This window comes from Primulina tabacum, chromosome 4, assembly GCF_025594145.1.
Source record: "Primulina tabacum isolate GXHZ01 chromosome 4, ASM2559414v2, whole genome shotgun sequence".
Taxonomy (NCBI): Eukaryota; Viridiplantae; Streptophyta; class Magnoliopsida; order Lamiales; family Gesneriaceae; genus Primulina; species Primulina tabacum.
The window spans coordinates 20,114,038-20,129,263 of record NC_134553.1 but is presented as its reverse complement, the minus strand read 5'-3'; the positions used below and the strand labels follow the sequence as shown (position 1 = coordinate 20,129,263).

Below are 15,226 nucleotides of genomic sequence, written 5' to 3'. Positions count from 1 at the left end.
AATACCTCTAAGAACTTACCGAATTGCGCATCCAATTTCGCAATTTTTAATGATGCAGGGAAAGGTGGGGCAATTGCAATTGTAGATTGTGCAGTGGGTGCGGGTGTAGATTTAGAAGTTTTACCTGTAGATGTGTCAACCGCTCCCTCTCGTTGATCTTCTTTTTCAAGCACTTTTCCGCTCCTCAACACTATGGCTTTCACTTGCTCTTTCGGATTGGTTTCCGTGTTGCTTGGTAAGGTGCCCGGTTCTCTGCTAGTGATCATTTTAGCCAACTGACCTATCTGATTCTCCAACCCTTTTATTGATGCATCCTGGTTTTATAGTCTAGTCTCAGTAGCTTAAATGAACTTAGACATCATCGGCTCTAAACTAGACTTCACATCTCGAGGCTCCGGTCGATATATCAGTTGCTTACTGTATTACTCTCCTCCCTGTGGTTGAGTCTGACTCCCTTGACCACCCCATGAGAAGTTGGGGTGTTGTCTCCATTCAGGATTGTATGTATTTGAATAAGGATCATTCCTCGGACGGTTTTGACTCTCCACTTGATTCACCGGTGCCTCCTCATTCACATAGAAAGGACCACTGTCTTGACAGTCCTTAACATAGTGTTCTCCTCCTCATTTTTCACAAAATATCTCTTGCAGGCGCATCGCTGTCCCGTTTACGTTCATGCTGTCTATTTTCCTGTTAAGTGCTTCTAATTGTGCAGTGACAGCTGAAAAATCAGTTACCCGGTGTACTCCTGCATTCCTTCGCTGAGTGTTCCTCTCAGATTGAGGGTGATAGCTGCTAGCAGCCATCTCCTTCAGTAACTCATACCCTTCCTCGGCCATTTTCCTCAACAGATTTCCACAGGCCGCAGCATCTATCATGGTACGTTTAGAGGAAATTAACCCATAGTAAAAAGTTTGGACAACTAACCCAAGAGGTAACTCATGATGGGGGCATCTTCGCAATAAGTCTTTGTAGCGTTCCCAAGCCTCATAGAGTGACTCCTGCTCAAATTGAGAGAAGGTGGTTATGTCCGCTCGCAGCTTCATGGTTTTTGATGGAGGAAAGTATTTCAAGAGGAATTCCTTGGCCATATCTTCCCAAGTTGTGATTGAACCTACAGGCAAACAATTCAACCAAGATTTAGCTTTATCACGCAAAGAGAACGGAAATAAACGTAGTCTAACAGCATCGTCAGAAACTCCATTAAATTTAAAAGTGTCGCAAATTTCCAAGAAATCGGCGATGTGAGTGTTTGGATCATCTAGCGCATTCCCCTCGAATTGTACAGTGTTCTGGATCATTTGAATAATGGCTGGCTTGATCTCAAACTGGTTCGCCCTAACAGTTGGTCGCACTATGCTTGGACGTGCTCCATCAAGCGAAGGTTGAGCATACTCCAGCATGGGTATGCGCCTTGGCTCTTCAACCCTTAGATCTTCGTGATGCTCCTCCTCACGTTCGTTCCTGTTCATCATGTCTCTAAGCTCCTGCTGTTGTCGTCTCCTACGTAAGGTTCTTTCAAACTCAGAATCGAATATCTCTAGTTCAGACTTTAGCGACCTTGGCATGCACAAGAGAAATACCTGCGAAGAAATCGAAAGTATAAAAAAAATTAAAACAGAGAATGCTAAAGTAAATAAGTGAAAATAAAATTGTAGATTAACAGTCCCTGGCAACGGCGCCAAAAACTTGATCGAGCAAAACTTGCACTGTGGAATCCTTAATAAAAATATGGTTTTAGATGCTCAATAATTAATCGCAAGTGCACGATTTCAAGTAATAATATAATGTACGTGAGTACGAGTATCGTTCCACTGAAGACTGTATTTGACAATTATTATTTTCAGTTATTAAATCTTTTGCAACGAAATTTTATTGATTGTTTTAGTACTACTATGCTCGAATAAACATGCAAATAAAACGATTCAATAATTAAATAATGAAATATAATATCTAAAATGGTTGATTAAAATTCAATGAGAAATGAATTTCTTGGGAATATCGGTTCACCTACCTCTCGTTAATTAATTAATTAGTTCGATAGTGATTGTATGCTTCCGACAAGATTTCCTATTCAATTGAACACACTCTCTCGAGCTATGCCAAACTAATTCTACTCAGTGAAGTAATTAAATATCTTTAATTATTTATCAAGAGTGAATCACAAATCGATCTACTGAAATCCCCTAGTTTTCGACCCTTAGGACTATAACTATCGGCGCGTATCAAATTTCAAACTCACTCGCAATATAAAAATGATGCTAAAGTTAGCTACGCTCTAACAACACGATAAAACAATAGTATAATCAAGAATAAACCAACAATTGAAATTTGAATTAACTAAATAGAAGTTTGGGGTAGGATCCCCTTAAATCCCAACAAATATTTAAAGTTTAGCTACTCGATTTCATATTAGAAATAAGCAAAACAAAGTTTAACTGATAACATTGGATTAGAAATACTATTCGTGACGAAAATGCGAGGAACGATGCCCAGAAATCTTCGAATCTTCAACTCCAAGCGCTAAGTCCTCTCCAAAGCTTGTGGCGGCTCTCCAATAATGTCTGAATCCTCCTCCAAATCGTTCCCTCATTTTCCTTGTATACTTCATTCAGAAAATACGGGAAGAAATCAATAGCAAATCTTTCCAAATTTAAGTGGCGCTCGGGCGGTGCGGACTCTTGCGCTTGGGTGGTAGAAAAATTACCGACCGAGCGCCGATTCTTCTGTTTGTAAGCTTGTAGGAAGACAAATCTCGCATCCGGGTGGTAGAAAATTACCGCCCGAGCGCCATACTCTCTGGAAATCACCTTAGCCATTCAACTCTCGCGCGCGGACGGTAATTTTCTACCGCTCGGGCGCCAGCCTTTCTGTCCATTGTCTTCTTGGCTTGCACACTTTGCTCCAATTTCGGTTTTCCGGTCATTTTTCCTGTGAATTTGTCACGCACAAGTGATAAATGATCAAATGCATATGCTTACTCTAAAACGACCAAAATGTAAATGAAATGTACGCATGCACAATGCAAACAAACACAAACTAATGCAATGAAACACGTAAAAACCACACCTATCATATGCAATAACCCAGGAAAAAGCTGATAACACCAACGAGGTGGTGGCAGGTACTGTTTTACTCAATGAAATACCAGCATATACTTTGTTTGATTGTGGTGCTACGCACTTGTTTGTGTCTAGAAGATTTTCTAAGAAGCTAAAACTTGAGCATGAAATTCCTAGTGAACCGTTAAGAGTGGCAACACTTGCAAGTAAAACAATTGAAACCCACAAGGTGTATCGAAACTATAACATTTGTTTCGGCAATAAGATTTTTGAGGAAGAATTGATTCAACTCAATATGATTGAGTTCGACATCATTCATTGAATGGACTGGTTAGCTAAATACCATACCATAGTAGACTGCCATAAGAAAAATGTTAGACTTCAGACTCTTACTGTGGGGACCCGGACGCTAATTCCAATTTTAATCATTCTTAGGAATTATTCAATCAATTATAATAAATAGGGTCTAAATTTTTTTTTTCAAATACAATGCGGAAACGTAAGATAAATCAATCTGCAATACACATTATACATAAAAGTACAAATCTTGTATTTCCCACAATGATTCAACTAGGTTCGACTAATATATATTAAATGATGATTCCTAGTTTACTTTTGAACCCGGATCTCCACGCTATCTAGTCCAGCTTCTTTCTCCTCTTGACCCTGATTCTAGCTCACCTGTTGCCATGCACACATACAAACAAGACAACAGCCTGATAACTCCGGTGAGAATTACATCCTCAGTATAAATCATGTATACATGCGATCATATAAACCATATAAAAGCATATAACCGACATTCATAACTTATATCAAATTCAGAAACATAAATCAAATATTCAGAGCATGCATCATAATTCGAAACATGTCTCCATATCAATAACCAATCATATTCTAAATATGTACCATAATCAGGAACATAAAATCCATATCAATCTATGAATAAAAAGCAACATCCACATTAAATCCCCATCAGTGACTTTCAGACTTAGACTAGACTCATTCCTAGTCTAGGGATCCCGGTTTCCAGATGTGGTGTTCCTATATCGAATTCCATAATAGAAGAAACTCCAATTCTATTTACTCGATATAACCAAGCATCCAGTGTCTTGACCTAACCGTCACAGACTTTGGCATTTTCACCAATATCCTATCTTGTGACATCGTGCAATGTGCCTTGTGGCGATCCCGCCACTATCAGGTACTTCTGTCACAAGATCACTCGTCTAATACCTGCTGTCTATAATCAATAGCACAAGCATATCAATTCATTCATTGCAAATATCAATGCAATAAAATAAAGTATGTGATTTAGGGAAACTCGAGTCAAACCTCACTCGAGTTGTGCAATCCCAACTAAACATTCATTTATACCTTTATCTTCTCGCTCTGATGAAGATGAAGTCCTGAATTCAACTCTGTCCATTCTCAATCTGGTAATAACAATACCGAACAGACACAATATCAATATATAACTCAATTCAGAACCTGTTCTGATTAATACTCAAATCAAAATACACTCTGATCAATGTTAATCAACATACGGTACCACAATACAATCTAAAGCAATACCGAATCTGATCCATATCAATCAACTGATGTTTCGACGGCATAATAATACAGTCTCGATAACCCCTTCAGTCCCAATATCACATATATAATACCAGAACTCATAATCACTATCGATATAACTCATAATTCCAACGATAATACAAATCTGATATCGAATTTCAGTCAAATCGATTCCGAAAATCATAATAATTACAGAAACAGTCTGTTCTTTAATCTGACTTCAATTATACAATGTCTACTGTATCAGAAACACCATATATGATTCCTATTCAATTCTGACAATATCATAATTTCAAATCATTTCTAAACATAACAAAACTTACGTCCTGTGGAAGCCTGCGTCGATAGGAACATAGTATTGAAGTCGGATTCAAAATCAGACGGACGGATTGAAATCTAAAGGCGTAAGGATTTTCTTTAACCCTCCTGAAGCTTTTCTCCGTTCATTTCTCTATCATATGAAGAAATGAATTGTCTAAATGTATATATATATATATCTCGTGCATGCCCAAGCCAAGTGGCTTATTTTTCCAATTGCACGTCTCGCACTCGGGCGGACATAAAGTTCCGCCTGGGCGCGAAACTCTCGGCCCACGCCCATTAAACAATCGCGCTCGGGCGGACATAAAGTTCCGCCCGAGCGCGATATGTTCGGCTTCCTTCCCTTAAACATGGGCGCTCGGGCGGACAAACACTTCCGCCCGGGCGCTACACCTAAGGCCTAATTTTATGCTTTCATGTACTTAGTCCAAATCTTATCTCGGAATGGCCCGGCTATGATCACATCAATTCATAATCAATAAATCATCTCAGATTACAATAATCAAATTCTCGGGCATTACACTTACTAAAGGGGAAGTCATATATCACTGAAAATCAAAAGAACGAAAATCTCTTTTATCTGCCTCACAAGCCTGGAAGGCCATAAAAAGAGGCCAAAAAATTTATCTAGCAAGGATCAATGTAGTCAAAGAAGAAGATGCCCCAAAGATGGAAGATATTCCAGTTTTTCAAGAATTTCCAGATTTTTTTCCTGAGGATTTAACGGGTACGATACCAGATAGAGAAGTAGAATTCAAAATTAATTTGGTCCCTGGTGCGGCACCAATTTCAAAAGCACCATACCGAATGGCTCCAGCTGAATTAAAGGAAATCAAGGAGCAACTTCCGGAGTTATTGGACAAGAGACAAATTCGACCCAGTGCATCCCCGTGGGGAGCCCTAGTGTTGTTCGTAAAGAAAAAGGACGGAAGCATGAGGCTATGCATTGATTATAGCGATTTAAACAAGATCACCATAAAAAATAAGTACCCGCTCCCAAGAATAGATGATCTTTTCGATCAACTGAAAGGAGCCAAGGTTTTCTCAAAGATCGATCTAAGGTCAGGTTATCATCAGCTGAAAGTCAAAGTAGAAGATATTCCTATAACCGTGTTTAGAACAAGATATGGACACTACGAATTCACGGTAATGTCTTTTGGTTTAAAAAATGCTCCTGCAGCATTCATGGAACTTATGAACCGTGTATTCAAACCATACCTTGATAAGTTTGTGGTTGTTTTCATAGATGATATTCTAGTATACTCACCAAGTGAGGAAGAAAATAGAGAACAGCTGCGTCTCACTTTGAAAACACTGCGAGAAAATAACTCTAAGCCAAATTCAAGAAGTGTGAATTTTGGCTAAAAAGTGGGCGTTCCTAGGACAAGTAATCTCTGAATTAGGGGTTTCAGTGAACCCTAAGAAAGTAGAGGCGATCAAAGACTGGCCTCAACCAAAAACAGTAACCGAGGTAAGAATGTTTTCTGGGTTTAGCTGGCAACTATAGAAAATTCGTGGAAGAATTTTCTTCGACAGCCATTTTTCTCACCAAACCTACAAAGAAAATTCGAAATTCATTTGGAATGAAGCATGTGAGAAGAATTTTGAAACCCTGAAGGCAAAACTCGCATCCACACCAGTACTAATTCTTTCAGAGGATGGCAAGAACTTCACAATATACAGTGATGCTTCAAAGGGAGGGTTAGTGTGTGTGCTTATGCAAGAAGGTAAAGTAATTGCCTATGCATCACGTCAATTAAAACCCTATGATAAAAATTACCCAACTCTTGACCTTGAGTTAGCTGCAGTAGTATTTGCGTTCAAATCTGGAGGCACTACTTATGGAGTAAAATTCGAAATATTCACTGATCACCAGAGCCTCAAGTACATATTCACCCAAGAGGAATTAAACATGAGGCAAAGAAGGCAGATTGAACTTCTGAAAGATTATGATTTGTCAATCAACTACCATCCGGGTAAAGCAAATAAAGTAGCAGATGCTTTGAGCCGAATGAACATTGGGAAAGCGAGCTTATCTTCTCTATCAGCACAACCATCCCTTAGAGAAGCAATCAAATTGAAACAAAACCAAGATCCCTCTATCACAAAAATTAAGGAACAAATTCAAGAAGAAAAAGTCGAAGAATTACATGCTGATGGAAATGGTGTCGTATGGATGAAAGGACGTTTGCGTGTGCCAGATATCGATGGGATTTGTGAAGAAGTAATGACCGAGGAACATAAATCGAAATTTTTGGTTCATCCGGGAAGCACCAAGATGTACCGAGATCTAAAAAATAATTACTGATGGAATGGAATGAAGAAAGACGTAGCTGTCTTTCTTTCCAAGTGTGGGGACCCGAACCTAATTCGTCTTCTTAATCATTATTAAGAATCAATATAACAATTAAGAAATGTGGGACATAAATTTTTTTCTTAAAATGCAAATGCGGAAACGTAATATACTCGATTTGATATACATGTCAATATAAAAGTACAAGTCTTGTACCACATTTATTTATCTTAAACTAAAGTTCAGTCACTATATCAAGTACTGAAAATCTATCTACTCTAAGTCCGGATCTCCACGCTAATTCTGAATCCCTCATCCTCTTATTGATCCTGATCCTGCCCCACCTGTTGTCATGCACACATACAAACAAGACAACAGCCGGATAACTTCGATGAGAAATACAATCCCAGTATAAACAATGTAAAAATGCAGTCATATAAAAACATATATATAAAAGCATGAAACACATATCAATAGCATGTATCAAATCTCAAAGACATGTATCGATATAAAACTGTAAATCAAGTCTAGACTCGTCATCTCAGACTCGACTCATCTCTAATCTAGGGATACTAGTTGAATAAGAACGCAACGTTCTCCCACCTGCTTTCCCCAACCAGATGGTGGTACGTTCTTATTCCCAGACTTTGGCTATCTATATCGAATATCTGCAGTAGAAGTCGATCTACTTCTAAGCACATCGATATATACCCAAAATCCAGTGACTTGGCGGTTCTGCCGAAGACCAGGCATATCTGCCCAAGACTCTATCTTATGCTTTGCTATAAATCAATAGAATAAGCATATCAATATCAAGAATTGTAAATATCAATGCAATAGTCATTCTGTATGTGATTTTGGGAAACTCAAGTTAATCTAACTCGATTTGTGCAATCCCGGATCAAAATTGATTTATACCTTTTTTCTGTCAATCTGACTCTGTCGAAGTCTCGGATTCAATGCCTGTCAATACTCAATCTGGCAATGACAATATCGAAGGTATCGTATCAATATACAATTCAGATCAATACTGGATATAATCAGAACTGAATCAAATTCTGTTTCAACAGCATAACTGTATAACCTCAATATACCCAGCAATACAAATCAACATACATCAATTCCCACAACTCATAATCAATAACGATACGAATCTGATATCACATCTCAATCAAATCAACTCTGAAAATCATAACAAATCTATACGGTATCCGTTCTTCAATCCGGTTTCGATTATACGATGTCTAATACATCAAGAACATCATATATGAATCATATCTGATTCCTTCAATATCACAATTTCAAACGGTATTCAAAACATAATAAAACTTATGTCCAGTTGTTGCCTGCGTCGATAGGAACACGGTACTGAAGTCGGATTGAAAATCAGACAGACAGATCGAAATATAAAGGCGTAAGGATTTCTCAAGACTAATTCTCGAGTCTTTCTTGCTGCCAAATGAACTGAATGAAGCAACTTTACAATATATATATATATCCAACTTGCATGTCTATGAAACGTGGCTCATTTTTCTATAACTTCGGTCGGCGCTCGGGCGGTCGAGAATTACCGCCCGTGCGCGGAATGTTCTGCCCAAGCTCTTTCGAATTACACATTGGCACGCGGGTAGTCACAAACAACCGCTCGGGCGCCATATCCTCTGCCCAAAACATGTTCCTGTTGAACATTGGCGCTCGGGCGGTCAAAAACTACCGCTCGGACGCCAATAGTTCTGCCCCAAAAATTGTGTCATTCATATGCTTGGCCCAATCTGGTCTCGGAATGATCCGTCTATAATCATATCAGTTGAAATCAATAATCTCAAATTAATGGAATCAAAATCTCGGGCATTACATTTCTCCCCCCCTAAGATCTGATTTCGTCCCCGAAATCACAGGCAATCAAATTATATCAGAAAGAAATGTATAGTAGAAGCTAAACAGAAAACTCACATCAGTGAAATAACTCTGGGAATCTCTACCTCATATCAGACTCAGTCTCCCAGGTAGCTTCTTCGATTCCATGACGACTCCACTGAACTTTCACAAGCGGAATAGTCTTCATTCTGAGCTGTTTTTCTTTATGATCGAGAATCTGAATCGGCTTCTCGAAGTAACTCAGTGTCTCATCAAGTTCGGCCTCGTCTGGCTGAATAATATGTGAAGTATCAGAGAGATATTTCCTCAATAACGATACATGAAAGACATCATGTATTCCAGATAAAGAAGTCGGTAGGGCGAGTCGATAGACACGATCTCCTATCTTCTCGAGGATCTCATACGAACCAATATATCGAGTAGACAACTTCCCTTTCTTGCCAAATCTGACAACTCCATCTGAAAGCTGAAATCTTCAAAAACACTCGGCCTCCTGCTTCAAATACCAACGGTCTTCGTCGAACATTGGCATATTTGGCCTGTCTATCTTGAGCTGCCTTCATTCTCTTCTGAATCAGCTTCACTTTCTCAGTCATATCTCTGATCATGTCAGGTCCAATCTCAGGAACCTTAGAGATATCGTCCCAATAAAGAGGGGATCTGCATTTTTTCCCGTACAACGCCTCGAAAAGAGCCATCTTAATACTCGTCTGATAGCTGTTGTTGAACGAGAACTCACAAAGTGGCAATGCATCTTGCCAATTAGTGCTAAAATCAAGCACTATGGCTCTCAGCATATCTTCCAGTGTCTGGATAGTCCGCTCTGACTGTCCGTCGGTCTGTGGATGATATTCAGTACTCATATGTAACTTCGTACCTAGGGCCTACTGCAAACTCTGCCAGAAGTGCGAAGTAAACCAAGGATCACGGTCTGAAACAATCGATTTCGGCACTCCGTGCAATCTGACCACCTCTCTGACATAAATCTCTGCCATCTGGTCATGTCGGTACATCATCTTGTACGGAATAAAGCATGCGGATTTGGTCAATCTGTCAATCACGACCCAAATCGCATCGCAACCTCGGGAGGATCTCGGTAGCTTTGTTACAAAATCCATGGAAATGTGATCCCATTTCCATTCAGGAATAGATAAACTCTGTAATAATCCTCCTGGTTTCTTTCTCTTCGGCTTTTACCTGCTGGCAATTAAGACATTTGGATACAAATTCAGCAATATCAGCTTTCATATGTTTCCACCAAAACTGTCTTTTCAAATCATTATACATCTTTCTGCCACCAGGATGAATACTGAATCGACTGCTGTGTGCTTCTGACAATATATGTCGTTTCAACTCTGAAACATTCGGCACAACAATATGATTATTCATATACAGTACACTATCTCGTACCTGATACTCTGATCGATGCCCTGCTCTGACCATCGTTATAGAGTTCTGAACATTCTGATATACTTTATGAGCCGCTTTAATTCTCAAAATCAGCTCTGGTTCGACTTGGACAGCATAAAGTCTCAGCGGTCTACTATCTGTCTCAAATACCAATCCAGACAAACAACAATCTTCTATCAAATTCGAAACACCAATCGTCGATAAGGATAAAGAACATACCTTTCGACTCAGTGCATCTGTTACGGCATTGGACTTCCCCGTATAGTACTTGATTTCACAATCAAAGTCTTTAAGCAAATCAAGCCATCTTCGCTGTCTCATATTCAACTCTGACTGTGAAAAGAGATATTTCAAGCTTTTATGATCAGAATAGATTTCGAATTTCTCACCGTATAGATAATATTGTCATATCTTCAATGCAAAGACGATGGCTGCCAATTCAAGATCATGAATTGGGTAACGAGTCTCATGTGGCTTCAACTGTCTCGAAGCATAGGCAATGACATGGCCTCGCTGCATCAAAACATAGCCTAATCCTCTGTGATAAGCATCGCAATACACGACAAAGTCACAAGTACCTTATGGAATAGTCAAGATTGGAGCACTGGTCAATCTCTTCTTCAATTTCAGAAAACTGGACTCACAGTCTTCAGACCACATAAACGGAGCATTCTTCTGAGTCAACTGAGTAATCGGTTTGGCAATACTCGAGAAATCTTTAATAAATCGACGATAATATCCGGCCAAACCCATAAAACTACGAACTCGGGTACCGATGTCGGTCTCGGCCAAGAAATCACGGCTTCAACCTTGCTGGGATCAACTGATATACCATCTCCGGATATGATGTGACCCAGAAATACAACCTGTCTCAGCCAGAATTCACATTTGGACAGTTTCGCATACAGTTTCTCAGTCCTCAGAATTTTCAATACAGTTCTCAAATGCTCGGCATGTTCAATCATATTTTTCGAATAAATCAAAATGTAATCAATGAATATAATAACGAAATCATCAAGATATCTCTGGAATATACGGTTCATCAGACCCATAAACATAGCTGGAGCATTAGTCAAACCGAACGGCATGACAATAAACTCATAATGTCCATACCTGGTTCTGAATGCTGTCTTCGAGATATCAGAATCCCTGACTCTCAGCTGATGATATCCAGATCTCAGATTGATCTTGGAATATACAGAAGAACTCTGCAACTAATCAAACAAATCATCGATATGAGGCAAAGGGTATTTGTTCTTTACCGTAGCCTTGTTCGGTTGCCGGTAGTCAATACAGAGTCTCATAGAACCGTCTTTCTTCCTCACAAACAGTACAGGAGCACCCCAAGGCGAAACACTCGGTCTAATGTAACCCTTGGCCAGTAGATCTTCCAACTGCTCTTTCAACTCAATCGGTGCCATTCTGTACGGAGCTCTAGAAATCGGAACTGTACCTGGCATCAATTCAATGCTGAAGTCTATCTCTCTAATCGGAGGCAAACCCGGAATCTCATCTGGGAAGACATCAGCAAACTCGCAAACAACTGGAAATTCAGTCAATGATGGACTCGATTTCAGTAAATCAACTGAATAGAGAAGGAATCCCTCTGATCCTTTCTGTAATAATCGAATCATAGACAATACGGATATCAAAGGAATTCTAAATCTAGAACCCTTACCGTAGAATTTCCACTCATCAGCCATATCTGGTCTGAATCTCACAATCTTGTGGAACAATCAACTGTAGCTCTGTACTTGGTAAGCATATCAATACCGATAATACAGTCAAAATCAGACAACCCAAGTACGATGCAATCTAGCTCAATCTCATGCCCGTCATACTGTAGTAAACAATGTTTCACAGAATTCACTGATATCAAACCTGTCCCCAAAGGAGAAGAGACAGACACTACAGATGATAATGACTCAACAGGCAATGCATGACTCAATGCAAATCTTTCAGAAATAAATGTTTGAGAAGCACCCGTATCTATCAATACATAATCAGGGTAACCACATAAAGAACAGTTACCTGCAACAACATCATCTGGCGCTTCCTGGGCCTGCTCCTCTGTCAAAGCAAATGCTCTGGCCTGCTGTCTAGGATGCTGGCTCACGGTCTGGCTACCTCCTGGCCTCTGCTGTGACGGAGTAGTCGGTGGTGGCTGAAAGGAATGAACAGCTGATGATCGTCCACCTGTCTGAGCCACTGATCCAGATGATTCCGCTCCCTGAGATCTCTGGGAACCTCTCTGTGGACACACCCTAGCAAAGTGTCCCTGCTGTCTGCAGATGTTGCAACTACCAATGACTCCCTGGCATTGCTCAGTCGGATGTCTTCCTCCGCAAGTTCTGCAATAGACCCCAGTATAGCTCTGGCTCTGTCGAGAACCACCGGAGCTAGAGGAACTGCTCCCTGACTTCTTGAACTGCTTTCCTCGGGCTTTCAAGAAATCTTTCTTTCCACCACTGCTGCTGCCACCCTCGAATCTGGGAGGAGGCTGCTGTTGTCTCGGCGCTGGAGGAACAAACGAAGCTCCCTTCTGCCTAAGCAGGCCAGCTTCAGCTCCTTTAGCTCTGTTCAGGGCGTCAGAAAAGTTATTCGGTCGCCCTGTGTTCACCAATTTAAAATCTCGGGATTCAACCCATTGATGAACTGATCAGCAATAGCTTCCTCATTCTCGGCCACATGTGGAGCGAATCTCAACAAGGTAGAGAACTTGGTCACATACTCCTCAATGTTCAATTAACCCTATCTTAGATTGGCAAACTCTGCCCCCTTGTCTTTCCTATACGACACTGGGAAGAATCTCTTATAAAACTCAGCTTTAAAGACATTCCAAGTGATAGTCGTACCTCGATGCTCCAATGCTCTCTTCTTCGTAATCCACCAGTTCTTTGCAACATCATGCAACTGGTGCCCAATCAATCGGACTCGTCGCTCATCTGTGTAATCCAGAGAATCAAACAGCATCTCTATGTCATCTAACCAGCTCTCACAGTCAACAAAAGTCTATGTTCCTTTCAGGGTTGGCGGTTTAAATGACTGAAACCTTTTCAACAGTGTTTCCATCGGTGTTGCTGTCACATCCATCGGATTTGCAGATGTACTACCCTGTTCAGGTACTCTTCGAGGAGGCATATCTGATTACCAAAAGGGTTAGTAACCAAATACAACAAACCTGTTTCAGTTCTCCTCTGATCATCTTACTGCTGATCTAGAATCAGTTTTGACTCATTCTCAATAATACACGCTACCAAATCAAATTAGATAGTCAAGTAAACATGTATTTTAAAGCAGTAAATCATGCTAGCATTCAAAAGTAAGGAAAGAAAACTCATTATACCCCGCTCACTAGCTCCTATCTCAGTCTAAGGTACCTACTGCTCTGATACCACCTGCTGTGGGGACCCAAACCTAATTCGTCTTCTTAATCATTATTAAGAATCAATATAACAATTAAGAAATGTGGGACATAAGTTTTTTTCTTAAAATGCAAATGCGGAAACGTAATGTACTCGATCTGATATACATGTCAATATAAAAGTACAAGTCTTGTACCACATTTATTTATCTTAAACTAAAGTTCAGTCACTATATCAAGTACTGAAAATCAATCTACTCTAAGTCTAGATCTCCATGCTAATTCTGAATCCCTCATCCTCTTCCTGATCCTGATCCTGCCCCACCTGTTGTCATGCACACATACAAACAAGACAACAGCCGGATAACTACGGTGAGAAATATAATCCCAGGTATAAACAATGTAAACATGCAGTCATATAAAAACATATATATAAAAGCATGAAACACATATCAATAGCATGTATCAAATCTCAAAGACATGTATCGATATAAAACTGTAAATCAACTCTAGACTCGTCATCTCAGACTAGACTCATCTCTAATCTAGGGATCCCGGTTGAATAAGAACGCAACGTTCTCCCACCTGCTTTCCTCAGCCAGATGGTGGTACGTTCTTATTCCCAGACTTTGGCTATCTATATTGAATATCTGCAGTAGAAGTCGATCTACTTCTAAGAACATCGATATATACCCAAAATCCAGTGACTTGGCAGGTTCTGCCAAAGACCAGGCATATCTGCCCAAGACTCTATCTTATGTTTTGCTATAAATCAATAGAATTAGCATATCAATATCAAGAATTGCAAATATCAATGCAATAGTCATTCAGTATGTGATTTTGGGAAACTCAAGTTAATCTAACTCGAGTTGTGCAATCCCGAATCAACATTGATTTATACCTTTCTTTATGTCAATCTGACTCTATCGAAGTCTCGGATTCAATGCCTGTCAATACGCAATCTGGCAATGACAATATCGAAGGTATCGTATCAATATACAATTCAGATCAATACTTGATATAATCAGAACTGAATCAAATTCTGTTTCAACAGCATAACTGTATAACCTCAATATACCCAGCAATACAAATCAACATACATCAATTCTCACAACTCATAATCAATAACGATACAAATCTGATATCACATCTCAATCAAATCAACTATGAAAATCATAACAATTCTATACGGTATCCGTTCTTTAATCCGGTTTCGATTATACGATGTCTAATACATCAAGAACATCATATATGAATCATATCTGATTCCTTCAATATCACAATTTCAAACTAGTATCAAAACATAATAAAACTTACGTCCTG

General features: G+C 39.6%; 1 pseudogene; it reads right to left on the bottom strand.

Moving 5' to 3' along the window:
* Positions 1-623: 623 nt before the first annotated feature.
* The window catches only part of LOC142541894 (uncharacterized), a 40,780-nt pseudogene continuing 26,177 nt past the window's right edge, over positions 624-15,226 (bottom strand).